Here is a 17,785-nt window from a genome sequence, read left to right as displayed (position 1 = left end):
CGGGCTGCTGCAGAGAAGTAGGAATTGCCATTTTAAGGGACAACTGACATGGTATTTTTGGTAAGAAAAGGAACCACAACTGCCATAGCATGACTGCACTAACTTCAAAGCAAGCCAGAAGCCAAATTATTATAATTTAGTCCCACAAAAAATGCACTTGAGAATCACCCTCACTGTGTACAACCCAGATGTCCTATGTCCCTTCCCTGAAAAAATACAAGTGCTCTATTATTAGTAAAGGGCAGAAGCAGCAACTGCCTCTAACAGAGCTGGGAGAGGAGCCCTGGCAAGGCTAGAAAGGTAGTATCTGTAGCTGAACACATTTGCTAGCTCATCAACAAGCCTGGCCAGGACTTGCACAGCGTTTTGGGACTAGCAGCCTGAAGGGACAAGGTCCATAAAGTTGCATCAACAAAGCTGTTCTGTGCTTCTTTAAGCAAAACTCTCCCTCTGCGGCAGAGTCCGAGAGCTCCCCAAGGAACACGTATTTACATATTTGAGTGATGCATCACTCAGTTATGTGAGCTTTCTCAGGACGGTAAATCTGGTAGCTAGGCTAAATCTGTGATCACACCCTGGGTTTTAGCTTCTTCCCTGTTACAGGCCAAGGAAAATTTAAATAGATAACTTGCACCTTGCTTCAGTGGTAAGAAAAATAGTCACTTTTAGCAGGGTTTAAGCTGTAATTTTTCTTCCAGGTGGCAAAGACTGTGGCTGCTTTTAGCTCTTGGACCTCAGTCATAGGCTTTGAAGACTTGTGGTCCCACACATTCTGAAAAATAAAGGAAAAAAATACAGTTATTCTGTTTTCTAGTCAACAATACTGGTTTTGGTCATCAAAGCAGCACAAGTCTATGAGACAGCTCAAGTCCAGCCTATTAGAGATTTGGGGAATCAGTGGAAAGACCTAATATCAAGTGGTACAGAGTGGAAAGCCAATGTATCTATGAAAACATAGGACTCAGATCTTATAGGAAAGGTCTCTGGATATATTGTGCTATACATACCTTATGCTGCATTGGAGTGGGGCACTCTGACACATCTGTATGGGATTTATGGGAGAGGAATTGCATGGGGTAAGAGAACAGTCATGCATTTAATCAGCAGCAGACAGCATTCTCCAGAAATGCACTTCTAGCAATAGGATAGGAACAGGCTCTTCCCCTCACACTCTTTGCAGGAATAAAGCCTTAACATAATTCTCTTTTTCTGGTGTAACTAAAATAGAAACCTGGACAGCTGTGTTTCAAATGTAGATGCAGAAATGTGGTTCACTAGCATGAGTGCTGTGGTCCTCAGTCAACAGCAAAGAGTGTCTGGCCACAGCAAGAGCAAGCACTAATACTGAACAACTCAGAAAAGTGGCAACAGCTGCCTGCTTGTGCATGGAGTTGGTTTTAGTCTGGAGTCCTTTTGGTGGAAACCCTCAGTAGCTCAGAAATACTGAAGGAGTTACACAGACCCTTCGTGAGGCTATACAAACATCTCTGCAGACCTTGCAGAAAATGCCTTCTTGCAGAAGCACATTTCGTCTTGTACTTCAGAACAAACAGAGGACAACAAGCCCTACATGAAGCCATTAGCATTCAATGCAGGGCCCTACTGCTGCTCTGGAGTTCAGAGGGGAAGATCACGCACCTTTCTTATTGCTGATGACTTGTCTCCAGCAGGGACACTGCTGTTGATAAATTAGCCAATACCACCGCCCAAATCCCCATGCTGTATTTCTCTACACAGGGCTCCTTCTCTCCGGTAAACACGCATCCTCTGGGACCCAGGGCAGGAGAGCTGACAGAACGATCAGATAGCCATGAGACTCGGGAGAGCAGATGGAATTGTAAACAGCAGCAGACACAGAGAGGAGACACAAAGACACGAGCAAGTAGCTTTTGTTTCCAGCTACCAGAAGTGTCCAGTTATTCTGGCAAGAACAAAATTACAGCTGAGGCAGACAGTACCACTGGGAATACATTACTGCTGGAGAGACAAGGAATTGGCACCAGCATCCTGCAAGCACTTCTGTGAGGAAGGCCAGGGTCAGCTGGTGACAGGTTTCACCTGGTGACTTGACTGGAGATAGAGAACACCACACACAGCGTGAAAGCAGTGGAGCAAAGCCAGGAAGCTGTGAGGTGTGCTCTTGCCAAAGCCCCCTTCATGTGCTCAGCTGTAGCTCTCTGAGGGCTGCCTTCCCTTTTCTGGCCTTGCTGCATTTCTGTCCTCCTTTTGCGCACAAAAAAAGGCAGCAGGAGTATAGTGAGGAAGAAGCAGTTATCCCTGGAGAACTTAATCAAATACAGAGATATAAAGAACAGGCCTGAAAAAAAGGAGAAGAAAGAATGAACAGAGAAGGTTAAGAGTCTGGAGTGGAGGAAGAAATAAAACCACTTCAAAATCAAAAGTATCTGTTAAAGTGTACATCATAGTCTATCTATCTGTACATACCCAGCTCTCTCCCAGGAGGTACAAGGATATAATTCCTACTGCTGTCCTTGACAAATCACTTTATTTTGCTGTGTCTCTGTTTCCTATCTGGAGATGGCCACTGGCTTCTTTCATCATGTGATTTGATTTGCCGAGTCAAGCTGTAAAATTTTAGGTGCAGGGATATGGACATGTCGAGACAGGACAAGGGGGAATAGCTTTAAACTGAAAGAGGGGAGGCTGAGATGAGGTATGAGAGTGGTGAGGTGCTGGCACAGGTTCCCCTGAGAAGTGGCTGTCCCATCCCTGGCAGTGTTCAAAGCAAGGTTGGATGGGGCTTGATCAACCTGGTCTAGTGGAAGGGGTCCCTGCCTGTTGCAGGGGGATTGGAACTTCTTCCACTGTTTCTTTCAGGTCCCTTCCAACCCAAACCAGTCTGTGATTCTGCTCATGAACCATGTCTAGCAGTCAGGGCTTGTCTGGTTGCCTCCATGAGAACCCCCAGGAACTACTGTAACTAAGTCAGTGCATATGTTGTCCCCTTAGCAGCAGCAGCAAGTCCAGCATCTGTGGCAGTGTCATGTTGCTGAGGATTCTCTGGAGCTAGTAATATCAGAATAGAGGAGAAAAATATTTAGGGATAAATGAACTTTCGCCTTCACATGTTCTTAGCACAGAAGGAAGGAAGAAGAATGAACAAGCAGATCGACAGCAACTGAAGCGAATGGGGTAGTAAGATTGTCCAAGGACATGCAGATCTAGGCCCAGAAAAACATCTGGGGTACCAAAAAGTAACTTTGTGCTGTTCCCAGAGCAGACTTACTTCTGAACTAGGTGCCCAGATTTCTTGTACAGCCTCTGGGAGCTCAGTAGCTCTCTGTAATTCTTTTCTTTAACGCGCTATAAAGAGAAGATTATTGCCAGCTTACAGATGAAGAAACTGAGGCACAAGGAGGGATGTCCGGGTCAAATATGCAACTTGATCCAGCTACAAGCTTGTGCAAGCTGTTTCTATTCTTGTGTGCAAAGAAAGGAGAAAACAGTGCTGTTCAGGGCTAGACACACACAACCCAAACTCCCTTTAGTTGGTTCAGCAACAACAAAACCTGTAATGTCATCAGTACCACTAATCTTTTTGGAAAGATATTTTTATTTTGATGGAATGGGTAAAATGTTTTTTAAAATCAACTGAATGCATTAAGAAAGGAGATTAAAAAAAAAAAAAAACCGCAACAAAAACAAACAAAAAAACCAAACCTGGGACACAGAAATTTCCAACCAGGTCAGAGACAGGCAACTACTGCTTCTGCGTCATCTGAGAATGGGCAGAGAACAATCTTGAGATGAGATAGTCTTGCTACAATATTTAACAATTCCAAAAAGAAGTGAAACATAAGGAGTTTTCATTTTGTCCACATCAGCAATACTATGAACTTAGAAAGTCCCAAGCTTGTCCTATCTCCCCAAAGAGTTGTGACTTAGGCATAGAGAGTTTAGAGACAGGACTGCTTGGTGCAAACTGTTCTTTCACCAGACTCTGGGTGTTGCTGGTCTCTATAGTACTGGTTAGTTGGTTTCACCTGCCTCTCATCAGAAGGGCGTTACCTACTCTGGCAGTATATGCAGATGTATAAACAGGATTAGACCTTTTGAAAACAGTGTTGGCTTTTTTTCCCCCCTGTATGCAAGCTGAAAAATACAGACAGATTTCTGACTTCTAGTGCAAGTCAGCTGAATCAGAACTGGAGACAGGCTTTTGTTAGAACATTAACCTTCAAAAACACCATCATATCAATGTTTTACCATTACCCTAAGATATTTTACAGAATTACATTTGGTTTTGAAGTTATATGTGTGTGTGTGTATAGGTATATATATATACACACACAAGCACACACACTTTTTTTTCTTAGAAGGGGTTCACTGTCTATACACTGTATACATGCCAGGAAAAATGTTCATTGGTGAAGATGCAAATGCTGAAAAAATGAGTAGAAAATGGGGATGTGCTCCACTGCTTAAAGACAAGCTGGAATATCAGTATCCAGTTAATGCTAATGATGCAGAAGACCATTAGCATGGTGCAGAAGACCATTAGCATGGTGCAAAAGACCATGGTGAAAGGACTCCGGGGAGCAGCAGCAGTGAGTAGGGTAAAGGAGAGGCAGTGAGGTTGCCTCTTCTGAAACCTCTCAATCTAAATCACAATTGTTTTAATGCCTGTAACATATTCTGCCATCAGGACAGGAATGAATAACCTACTCACTCTTTACATCCCCTCAATGTACTAGTGCAAACAACTCATTTTAATGTGGTTTCGCCTGTAAATGCATAACCTTAGACCAGGATGTTACATACACAACATTACTCCCACAGAGAGGTGTTGTGATATTGACATGCTAATTCTGGTGCTAATGTCAATTAGCATTGACATGCTAATCTGGGAGATGCTGAATCCATTTTTTTGGAAAACAAAGGGAGAGGTAATTGCACAATATGCAAAGGCATTTGTAATTATCTTTAAAGGCTGAAGAATCCCCAGGGTTTTATTTAAGCAGGGAGACGATGGGCAAAGCCACTTGAAATGCCCAGAAGTATCGGTGCAGAACGGGAAATGAACTAACAGCAGCTATAGGTCAGTGAAGGTTGCAACAGAACTACAACAACAACAAAAAAAGCAAAGCCAGATAATTATCCTTTCTTTCCTAATTAACCCTTGATTTCAGTGTCTGCCCAGCTTTCCAGCCCTGAGGGAGAGCGTGTTTGTAAGATAGATGCCAGGTGACCCAGTTCAAGATGTCCCATTGCTCTTGAAGCACAAGCAAATTGCTTGAACTTGAGAATAAGCCGGCAACTACAGTGAAATCTGCTGTCACCTTGTTATTTTTAGATCATGGAACAAGATATGTGACCACAAAGGAAACCCCACCTGCACACTTCAGTTCTAAGGCTGAGGACACTTTTTTCTCTTTAAAAGGCGCCACTCCCTTATGTCAGATAATTTTGACAGGCTTTCAGAAAGTCAAGCTGCCCTCTGCAAGCCTGCACAAACTCTCTGAGTAATACTGAAACATAAATTTAGAAGCTAGTTCTTGCCAGTCTTCCTAAAAGACAACTTGTGGCACTGTGCTTTTCTAAGCTTTTTGACTTGCCTCTAATTTGATCTTTCCTTTAAATGGTCCTATCTAGCTGAATCACTGAGGTTTTTACCTACATGGAAGAGAAACTCTTGTCTGGCATTCTCCAAAAAACATCAGAACTTTCTGCAGAAAGAATAACAGGCGAATGTGACTCACAATTTACCAAATCTATGTTAGGGAGGAACGAGCTATCCTGCAGGAAAATAAGCAGTCATATGTTGATCTAATCCCCACTAATTCCAGTCAGTGCATAAAATCTTCCAGCGCCACCAGAGGCAGGTTCTGAATCAGGAGAAAAAATGGGTTTCATGTTGCACCCAGCCCCTGACTTCATAACAATGAAGTGATTCTTACATGTCACAGAACATCAGAAAGAACAGTTTGATTAGGACACGAAGCAGTTAATGCTATGTGCTCTTTATAGCGGTCTCCTTCTCAATCATTCCTCCGAAAGCTTCCTGGAAAAATTTAAACTTCTTTGCCATAGCTCAGACACGTATTTTACAGAGCAGAAAGAAGGATGGGAAAATTAAATCCACACATTAGACTAAAGTGTTTCCCTGCTCGAGAAAGATGTGTTATATCCACAGCAGAAGAAAAAGCAATTGATTACTGTGCGTCACAGGACAGGATGGAGCTGCTGAATTAGTATTGAGCTGGAGTGTTCCTTCTCCTGCTAGGAAGCAAAGCTGCATTTCACGGATGTCTTTTATAATGAAAGAAAAGATTTGTATTCATCTGCAGGTTAGGTCTTTAGTAAGATTCACTTTCCTGGTCTGTAAGTCACAATGAAAGGACTAGAGCTCTCCAGCAGCCAGAATATTAGGTACCCAGCCACATATCTTCCAAACATCGAATGCCAAGCGTCCAGCAAAGAACACTTTTGCTTTCCTTTATCATCACTGATTCACTTGGGATATGGCACATACTGCCACCCTCAGAGGCATGAAAAGTGTGGAAATCGTGACCAAAAAAGAGCTGCTGCAGAGCTGGGAGGCTGCCAGAGGGTCTGTGTCTGTAAAAAGTTCTCCATTTGCTCAAAATCTTCACTACAGAAATAAATGGTGTTAAAATGCTGTCCAAGGGAAAACCTTTCCTAACACTAAGTCCCATTTTGCAAGTAAGAGTGTGTTGCAAAAAAAAAGAAAAAAAAAAAAAGCTAAGAAGCATAAAAAGCAAAAAAAAAAAAAAAAAAAAAAAAAAAAGGAAAAAAAAAAGAAAAAAGCAAAAAAAAAAAAAAAAAAGAAACCCAACCCTAAACTAGATTATGTTGCTGTGGTTGTATGATCTAGTACAGGACTTTGTGTTGGTGAGCTGTTTTCCTAGTGCTCCAGACTCATTGTTTTAAGCAAAACTACAAAATAAAGCAATAGGGAGCTGATGTTGTGTTTAGGGGCTCTGAATGCACATCTAAATGTCACAACTGTTTGCTGAATCCAAGTATTGTCTCTAATCCATTCTTAGCCTGCAACCACTCTAAATAATAGCACTTAAATAATTAATTGCCCGCCTGCGCGGAGGTTTGACATGATCCATTTTGGAGGTGTCACCCAGAGCCACACAGTCCAACCTATTCCCTTGCAACAGCCCTGGTTTCTGGGCCATCAAGAGCCAACAGCATTGCCTGGCATCCTCCCCAAAATGTCAAGTGTTTTCACAGGCTCTGACACTCAGCAGCTACATAGTCCTCACCTCAATCTGTCACACCAGCACCAATGTCTGACCAGAGAAAAGAGCAGAACTGGACAACGTGGGGCAGGAAAAGGAGCAGATATAGTGGAGCCTTAAACAAGACTATTTAAATGTTTTTACCTTAGAAAGTTCTGCCTCTTTACATTTCAGCCTTTCATGGTGTATCCTGACGCTTCTAGTGGGACAAACCTAATACTGTATTGTAACTGATGACAATGGCTGCACTCATTTATTCACTATTACCTTTACCCACTATTTCAAAAAGCAAAGCAAGGAGACAGCAAACTGAAGCTGGTTAATTTTTAAATAACTCTTTTTCTTTTTTTTTTTTCCATAGCTCTTTGCTCCTCTGCTGTTTATTTCTAGCGTTGGCTGAAATAAGTGCTGAAATACATATGAAATAAGCTATGCTATTTCTAGCCAAGCCAAAAATACCTGGAAACCAAAGCTTACCAAGCAACACTGTTCTCAGTAAGTTCAGATGAAGATTAAAATGAGATTCAGCTTTCTGGATCCTTACTCAAATGAAATCTTCAAACCTGACAAAGTTTGCTTATTGTCAGGTATTCTACTCAAAACCACGGCAATGGTGAAACTTAATGAAAAGACAACCCACCTGACATAATATATGAATAATACCTGACGCTGCAAATATAGAGATTCGCCTCCAGATCAAAATCCCAGTTACTTTAAATGTAAGTTATTAATAGATCCCATATGGTTTTTCACATAGATAACAGAGTTGTAGTAATAAAGTAAAATCTTACAGTCAGTTTTTGTTTTCCTTACTTTGGTAACCATAGGTATGAAATCTCATGGACACTTTGGGAAGTAATCCAGACTTCTTTCACCTACAGGTATAGGAGCACCTGGAGAAATACTATTTTTAATAATAATAATAATAATGATAATGCCTTCAGTATTGTATCTTTTTAAAAGCAAGAAATCCTAAAGCTTTGAGGTATCTTAGGTTTCCTCTTGCCTTCTCCACCTCCCCTTACTTTATCAAAAATGTCCATTTCAGCAGGTAGGACAGTTTATCTTCCCCTAAAGCCCTTCAACCAAGTGAGCTTTCTGCCCTTTAAGGCATAAAAGGTCCCTTCTTCGGTTTCAGCCTTATTTGACATCTCTTAATACCCCCACAGAGGCCCTCTGCAAAAGCAAATTAAATGTGTCTTAGCCAACAGGAAGCAAAAAAAGCGTGTGATAAATGAGGTACAAATGGTACCTTTGAGATTTTCTTGTGTGTTTTTAAGAGGGCTCTCTAAAAAAGAAAAGGGCATATGTCATAACAGCTGAATCAGAACTTCCATTTGGAGCCATTTTAGACATTTAATATCACAGCATTAACTATGGAACAGTTCAACAAATAATTAAATAACTTCTCAAAGATATCAAACCCAGAAAAGAAACACTGTCTTACACAGGTTCACCACTGATTTACAAGTCTGCTCCTGATGGCCAAAATGCTCTCAGCTCACTGAAGACTGTATGTGTATATCTAGGCTTTCATAACACTTTTTCCCAGGGTATAAGAAACGGATTTCACTTTTTTCTCCAACCCCCCCCCCCCCCCATCTTTCCATTGATCCTCATCCCCTTTGTCAGCCTCAGACAGAAGAAGTCTGTAATAAACAGGACACTGAGAGCTAGGTGATTCAGATTATTTGCCGACAACTCAGATCATATCATGTGTGGCATGGAACATGTACACTAAAAAGCTGTGTTTTATCACATCAAGAGATACGGTTGTCACAGGCAAGTACAGCACAGAAGATGATTATTCTGGGAAGGAATATGTTACAGCAGTTACAAAGTTAAGTGTTAAAATAAGTGTCAACTGATAACACAGAAAACAAGTAAGTTGCGAAGATGCGTAAAATTAAGTACAGTTAAAAGCCTTGCAGAGTCAAAGCTATATCATGTTTCCAGGCATTCTTTAAAGCTATAATTATCTGTATTTCTCTTTTGTTACTTAAGAAGTATGGAAGAAAAAGCATGGATTTGTTCACAGCACAATAAATTTAAGAATTAACTGGTATTTTGTTGCAAGTACAGGATAAATAACCTTTCTGATTATTCACAGCTCACCTTTTTCTCCCTACTAATGTAGGAGTAGCTTAAGGAAGCCAACTTCATGGTTGATGTGCATATTCACAGAATCACAGAATCACAGAATCCCAAGGGTTGGAAGGGACCTAAAAAGATCATCTAGTCCAACCCCCCTGCAAGAGCAGGGTAACCTACAGTACATCACACAGGAACTTGTCCAGGCGGGCCTTGAATATCTCCAGTGTAGGAGACTCCACAACCCCCCTGGGCAGCCTGTTCCAGTGCTCTGTCACTCTTACAGTAAAGAAGTTCTTCCTGATGTTAACGTGGAACTTCCTATGTTCCAGTTTACACCCAATGCCCCTTGTCCTATCACTGGATATCACTGAAAAAAGCCTAGCTCCATCATCCTGACACCTACCCTTCACATATTTGTAAACATTGATGAGGTCACCCCTCAGTCTCCTCTTCTCCAAGCTAAAGAGACCCAGCTCCCTCAGGCTCTCCTCATAAGGGAGATGTTCCACTCCCTTAATCATCTTTGTGGCTCTGCGCTGGACTCCTTCAAGCAATTCCCTGTCCTTCTTGAACAGAGGGGCCCAGAACTGGACGCAATATTCCAGATGCGGCCTCACCAAGGCTGAGTAGAGGGGGAGGAGAACCTCTCTTGACCTACTAACCACTCCCTTTCTAATGCACCCTAAGATGCCATTTGCCTTCTTGGCCACAAGAGCACATTGCTGGCTCATGGTCATCCTCCTATCCACCAGGACCCCCAGGTCCCTTTCCCCTTCACTACTTTCCAGCAGGTCAACCCCCAACCTGTACTGGTACATGGGGTTGTTCTTCCCCAGATGCAAGACTCTACACTTGCCCTTGTTAAATTTCATCAAGTTTCTCCCCGCCCAACTCTCCAGCCTGTCCAGGTCTCGCTGAATGGCAGCACAGTCCTCTGGTGTGTCAGCCACTCCTCCCAGTTTTGTGTCATCAGCAAACTTGCTGAGGGTGCACTCAGTTCCCTCATCCAGGTCATTGATGAAAATATTAAACAGCACCGGTCCCAGCACCGACCATAATGTGCATATTCATATTGAAGCCCCTTAAGGGTATGATACTTATTTGTAACCTCTGCAAACAATTAGCAGCCCCAGTCTCTGAAGTGTGTGCACTGTATGTTGGATCTTCTCCAGGGAGTACCTGGACAACTAACACTAAAATAGAGTGGCCACATGCACCTTCCCATGCACCAGTGCAATGGTCTTGCAGTTACAGAAGTAGTCGTTGCACGTTATTGCACGCCTGTCCCAACTGAACTGTGTTTTCCTGAAGAAGTTTCAATAGATGATTCTGCAAGCCTCTTCTGCCTCTGTCTTTTCACCTCCTTTTGCATTTTTATGTGGGTCTTGGAATATAATCCTTTATAAGAAATCATATAACCCCCTAGACAAATCTCTGCTCACTCTACTGAATTAGGCAACTGACTTCAGCCAGTCAAAGCACTGTGGTTTGCAAAGCCCTGTTCAAGAGCTGAGCTATAGAAACAGACTACGGTCAGGGTCCTGGCCACTTGCAGTTGCCAAGTGCTGTTTAAAGTCATTGTAAAACAGACAACCTAGATTAAAACTAGAAGCACATGTCTGACTGACTCACTGAGCATGATTTGCAGCACTGTAGCCCATTCACAAAGGGCTGCTTTCTGAGCAGTAACAGTAGGATTGTTCACTAATCATCTGATTCCACTTGAAGACCTGAGAGGAAAGCATACCATCCTACAACACAGGAAGAAAAAACTAGCACAATCAGGAAGAATCTTAGGAATTATTTCTTTTCTGTGTGCATGAATTCAACCTACAAGCAGATGAAATGGTAGCATGCCCTCAAAATGCAACATATAAACTGAATTACCCTATGGGTAAAAGGGAGCTCAGGTGGTCTAGTTCAGTCTCCATGAGAAACTTCAAACTACAAGCTGATGCAGATGCAGCTTTACAACCAGGAGGGATGTGATGGGTGTACTGATACAAAGGATAGCTTTCTTATTGTAGCTGTATTCACACCTGCAGCATTTTTCTGGTATAGCACATTAGTAGTCCTGGTAATGTAGACATGTCCTGCAGATGAAATTATCACCTGATGTCACATCTGAAAAATGTAAAGTTTACATGCAGATTATGTTGGTTTTTCTTTTATTTGCTTATCATTTGTTATAAATAAAAAGACAGGAATATTGGATTTGGACCTTAAGCACAAACAGATAATAGAAGATAAATTATTCTGAAATTACATTTTGTGGAAGTGAAGGAACAATAGCCTCATAGCAGAGAGGTAAAATCTATTACAACCCAAATGCATTTGAGAGTAGTGTAGTCAATACCCCAAGCTATGTTATTTCAAATTAATGGGGCCTGTAAACACACTTTTCTTGACACATCTTATTTGTATCTGCTGAAGTCATATACAGCTGCAAAGCATCACCAGAAGTGGCACTTTGTAGAGAAATCTGATTAAGAAGATGAAGAATTTTCATAATTTCAATTAACTAAAATGAATGGGGGAAATCTCTAAATCCAGTTGACAAGCAGTTTGTTTTGTATAAATCCCACTTTCCTGGGAACAAAAATCCAATAATCAGAAATGCTACATCATGAAGAAAAATCTAAACTAAAATCAATAGTAATAATAAAAAAAGAGTAGCCCTATCTAGACTTGTACAATTACAGTAGCATACCCTTAGTACTGTGGATGCAGTTAAACGAAACTAGTGCAAAGGGGCTAGTGATAGCAGACATCATTTCTAAGTGGGAATAGAAATAAGCTGTACTACTATAAGCTATTTTCACACTAGAGTACTAATACAGCTAGTGTGAACACAACTACAAAAGAAGTATTACACCTCTAACTGAATTAATTACACCAGCCTGTAGCCTGTGCCTATGTAAGGCATCAGAATGGACTTTGATCAATTGAACAGCTTAGTGATTTTGACACTGTCCAACATGGCTCCCAGAGCCATTCTTTTTCTATTTTTCAGGCTGTTTGCAATCTCTTTTTCATATACTGAGCTGTCACAGCATCTCAGTAGGATTCTGCAAGGTAGTCAGTATTAGGATTAATACATAGAATTGCAAGGGATATGTCCTTGAAGAAAAGCAAAACAGAAAAAAACCCAAGATTTTTTATAATTATCTTTTTAGAATTTCAAGCCTTTTTTATTTTTCTTACCAAAGTCCATTATTTTTTCGTTTGTACAGAGTTGTACAGAGTTGTACAGAGAAGATGTCTTCAATGAGCACAATATCTGATGAAAACACCTCTGATGTACGCTGAATGGCTGCTGTGGAGGACACCAAATCCAAATTCATCCTTTAAAGCACCTGGAAAGACAGCCTAATCATTCTCAATATGATTAGACATTTTTAAATTCATGTAAATTACATAAGTATGTATTCTGTGTCTGCATTGTTCACTAGACATGTACTTTAATGTTTTGGGGTGGGGTTTTTTTTTAGGTATACCTATCTGTATTAAACATATATACCCCTCAAGTAGATGAGACTTCACAAAATTGCAGGCCTGGGAGCAGTTTTGAAAAAGTGATCTAGTCCTCACCTTGTCCCAGAGGTTTTCATGGGTAATTTCTAACAAAATAATTTTTCTTTACATCTGTTTTTAAAAGCATTTTGTGATGGAGACTCCATAGACTCTCTCGGAAATCAGTTTCAGAACCTCACTATATCTTGATCTCAGACTCCTCTCCACAGTTTACGCCCATTTTACCTTGCCCACTACAGTCACAGAAGAAGACAGCTTCCCTTCTTCTCTGCATGAGTGTTTTAGATATTGGAAGCTTTGTTACTGTGCCTGGTTTTTCAACCTTTGATCATTCTTGCTGCTCTCACCTGTGTGAAGAATGTTCAGTTTATCTTACTGAAATTCAGGACTTTTGATCTCTCAGAGCTATATGAAGTAGCAGTAGATGTAAAACATCAACTTGCTATAGTGCTTTTACCCGATTGCGTTATATCAGAGAAGATTATGCCAGTCTTTAACCAAGGTTTCTGGCTTTGCCATAATGCATTAAATAGGTTTGGTATCAGCAAGTTCCAGGACAGCTTCAGACTAAGAATTTGGAGACATGAATTTTTCTTCTATTTCTGACCTTGACCACCATGCTTTTGCCTCAAAGTGCCTGCTTCCTCTGTAAAAAAACCTCCCACTCGCAAAATGGTGCATAAATCCCATGCATTACTAATTACATTTTTAAGCTGCTTGCCCACGCTATCCTTGTATTGGAAACTCTGGAATAGATTGTACATTATTCAAAGTATTTGTTCAAATTCACAGAATGATGGTAGGTAATTGACATACAAGACAGGCTGATGGCTTGTCATAGGCTGTTTGAACTGTCAGGCTGCTGGCAAACCTTGGATTTTCAGTTGCAAAGGATTTCTGAACAACATTGCAGAGACACAAGTTCACTCCATTCCTGGGCCTCCATTATTAATGATCTGCCCAAACTCAGTTTAGATGGAGATGCTTTGAAGTTGCTTTAACGGTAGCTGGTAATTTGTTGTTTCTTACGAGAGGCAAGGTCAGGGAATTGATTAATTCATTCAGAAAAGGAATTGATTACCCCCCTAAGCATATGTTTACCCTTGTAAAGAAGGGTTTATAGAGTAGGGTGCTTCACAAGGACTTTGGGTTAAAATAGAACTTCTGGCTGGATTTTAATTGCCTGTCTATTCAGGTGTTTAGGTTGCTTGCAGACTCTGTTTCCTTTGAAGTTAAGAGTCCAGAGCCCCAAAGGACTAAAACTACAAAGTAATTACTGATTGTTAAGGGGCTATACTTTAAAAAAAAAATTGCCCAGATTGTATCCTCTCTATTCCCCCCACCACACACCCCCCAATATCCAACAGGTAGCAAATGTCTAAACTTCCCAGAGACTTTTTAAACCTCCTTCATGAGAAGCTATTGAAGAAAGCTAGCAAACAGCACAGGGAAAAGTCATGGCACAGTTTAAAGCCTGAGTGAGAATTAGACATAAGTAGCTATTTCTCACTGTTGACAGAGGTTAATACTAGAGTGACCTAGGGAGCAGCCTTAGCACTGGACATTCAACGCACGTATTAATGAACTGGAAGGGAAGGTGAGCAGCAAGGTGACTGTATCTCCTTGATTATTTTAGATTCTTGTAGCCAGTGAGTATTACAAGAAACTCTGGAAGGATTTAGCAAGCCAGGGATATGCGTCAGTTGCAGTGAATTCACAGATTGCTATATACAATTTTTCTCACTGCTGTAAATTAAGAAAGAAAAATTTGCTTGTCCCTAAAAACAGCTAATATATTGTCTCAGGGTTATCATTTTTGTTACTGCTGTTAGGCTGCGCTTTTTGCTGCTTCAGCTCTATTCAGAAAGAGGTGAGCATTAGTGATAATGCAGGAAAAGAGGCTGGGGGGTGAGACCGGGGGAATCTGCCTTTTCAGCATCCTTTGGTATCTTAACTCTTTCATCAAACTGCAGCATAAATTATTTGTCCAAAGACCAAAAAACACCTGTCACATTAGGAAATCAGCTCTCCTGAATCTGGAGACAGCCACTGAATCACTTGGAATGTCCTTCTCAGCACAGGAAAGCAATGAACACCAATATCCTCACTGGTTGTCCACTGTGTCTTTCTGTACTGTATCTGTAATTCTCCCACTACTGCTGCAATGACAGCAACACACTTGTAAAAACCATGACAGCTTACACCGCTGTTTCTCATATCAATTGCATAAGGATCCTTTACACCAGACCCCAAAACATTCCCTTTGAACAGAGATTTTCTTCCTCCTCCACTGCAGTTCATGGAAGCTCATCAACCCAAGCCTGCAAGATTATATACTAAAAAGATGTTTAACAGTGCTTAAAGCAAACCTAGAGGTGACAGCTGTGAAAAATGAAGTCATCTGCAGCCAACCTACACAGGCACTCCTGCCACTGCTAGCTAGAAGACCGGGAGCTGCCTCAAGGACAGGACCCTTGCAGACACTCCCAAAGCTTTGTCACACCAGATTACCTAACCTTCAGACAAATAGATTTGTACTTCACGTCTGTTGTGATTGCTTATTGCAAAGTGGGAAGAGTTTAGTACTTGTTTATTTTTGTTGAAATGTACATTTATCTTTGTTACTTCTGTATTAAGGATTACTGGATTGGGTGACTGGTTCTCAAATGTTTCTGTATAAGGACTCTAGATCAAAACAGAAGAAAGTTTCACAACTTTCAACCAGCTGTAAATAAATAAATGGAACTTAGTCATTCCCAATAAGATGAGAAATAGAACCTTGAAGTGTAGAAAGCCTGTGGAAAGTAGTGCTTAGTAACTGTCGTTCCTTTATAAACTGCCAATTTTAAACACCCTTTTGCATTTTAGTAGGGCTGATGTGTATGTCTATTTCAGGAATAAACATTACAACTGCTTTCCTGTGCTTTTTGCAACACTGTATTTCACAATGCCATTTCAACCCTGCAGAATAAACTGGTTTTACAGTTCAAGATTAAACAATAGCACTATTTAGAAAGTAAATATTAAGCCAAAGAACTTCAAAGCTGCAACATTTTGGCTTTCATGTATTTAAAAACATAACTAAAACAAAATCCACTAAATTAAATAGAATAATTCATTCATTTGAAAAGAGGTTCTAATTAATATCCTTAAGGCCAGACTTAAAAGTTTTGCTCTCTCCCAAATTACAGAATAAAAAGAAGCCCTCAAACCTTTTTCAACTCTCATCTTACTATACTGAACTAACGCTTTCCTGAGCAGAAACTACTGGGCTGTGCAAGCCTGAAGTTTATTAGCAAAAGCATTGCTACAGGCACTCACTGCTTTCCCTTCCTATAGACTAAAACTCTTACTGCTGCCCACGCCATCAAGAACGCTCTGCTGTAGGAATCATGGATATGAATGCTGGCCATATTTTGCCACTCTGTTTTTTTTTTCCCCACCTAAATGCTATTGCAGTATGTGCTTTGCATTATTTTTGCCCTTTATGTTGCCTGATAATTTCCTACATTCTCTTAATAACACAATTTCCTTCTTTGCCCCTCATGTAGTACCTTTAGAGATCTTCTCTGCAGCTGCCACTTTCCAATGTTATTTCCTCAAATCGTCAATTCATAATCAAGGAGAAATAAATGGTTTGGACCCTTTCCCCAAGACAGGATGACTATGATTATTTCTGTGTTCCCAGTTCTCATTGGTATGAGTTTCATTCAGATTCATTCAATCCTATATTTTCCTTCCTTGATTAGCATGTACAATGAATACAGCTGAATGACTGCAGTCCCGCTACAACCCTTAGTTCTGGAAGGACATTTACTCCCAGTGATGAAGAGTCACAAGTCATGAAAAAGTGGTATTCAGTCTAACCACCACCTACAAAGTGCATCTGCTTTGATGATACAGTCACACACACTGCATGCGATTCTGCATGCTTCTTCAGCTTCTTGGCTTGTGTTTGTTGAAAATTTCTCTCTGCCACTGGTTCCACTGTTTAACATTTCTTGGCATGCAAGCAGGAGAAATTCAGGATTCTCCAGTTTGGTAGCAATATCCTGGGCAGCTGTACTACACAGGTTAACACTCTTAAATGCATGAGTATTTCCTACTTTTGATCTTCTCTTTCCAGAGGGAAATCATAATGTTCCCAATGAGTAATTTGCTAAATAACCACGAAAATGAAGGAAGCACAAATTTGCTGGGAACTTATTGATATGTTGGAGAAGAAAAAAGATACAGAAAATTCTTCTTATTCCCTTATATACTTAGCTATGTTGTATCAACCAGAGTTCCTTTACTGCAAAAATAACTTCTTGTGGGAACAACACTCAAAGCTCAACTTCACTTTTACAAATAGGAACACCTCAGGTGAAAACAGTGGAACTATTCAACACTCACCCTAATATTTTCCCCTAATATTTCTGAATAAGGGGAAGCACTACATCTCACAGAAACGGAAAAGCTCAATGTCTCTGAGCAGACCCAGCCTTCTGGAGACACACGGCCTGGCTATCAGTTGAAACAAATGCCATATAGAAACATTTGCCTGAAGACACTGCAAAATGTTAGCAGATTTGCTAACATCTTTGAGGCTCAATATTTCATGTTTCTGTGGTGTAGTCATATAACTTTGGGGAAACTGGTTTTCAGATCCTGCCAGTACTGGCGCAGGTCTGGAGACGAGACCTTATGTATACTACTGTATCAAAACACAGATAAGAGGTTGACTAAATTGCAATTCTCAGCTTGGTGGACAAGACATTAATCTCCCAAATGCCTTAGGCAGGAACACAGACCTCATTTTTGCTGCTGGTTTTTGTTTTGTTTTGCTTTACTTGGAGAGCGATGTTATCTGTAGTTCTGTTTGTGGATTTCTGTTTTACCTTTGCAATGGAAGTGGAAGATTCCTATGGCTGTTTCCATACCTC

The sequence above is a fragment of the Lathamus discolor genome, chromosome 1, assembly GCF_037157495.1.
Source record: "Lathamus discolor isolate bLatDis1 chromosome 1, bLatDis1.hap1, whole genome shotgun sequence".
NCBI classification, from domain to species: Eukaryota; Metazoa; Chordata; class Aves; order Psittaciformes; family Psittacidae; genus Lathamus; species Lathamus discolor.
The sequence above is the reverse complement of the archived record's forward strand: the minus strand, read 5'-3'. Positions refer to the sequence as shown.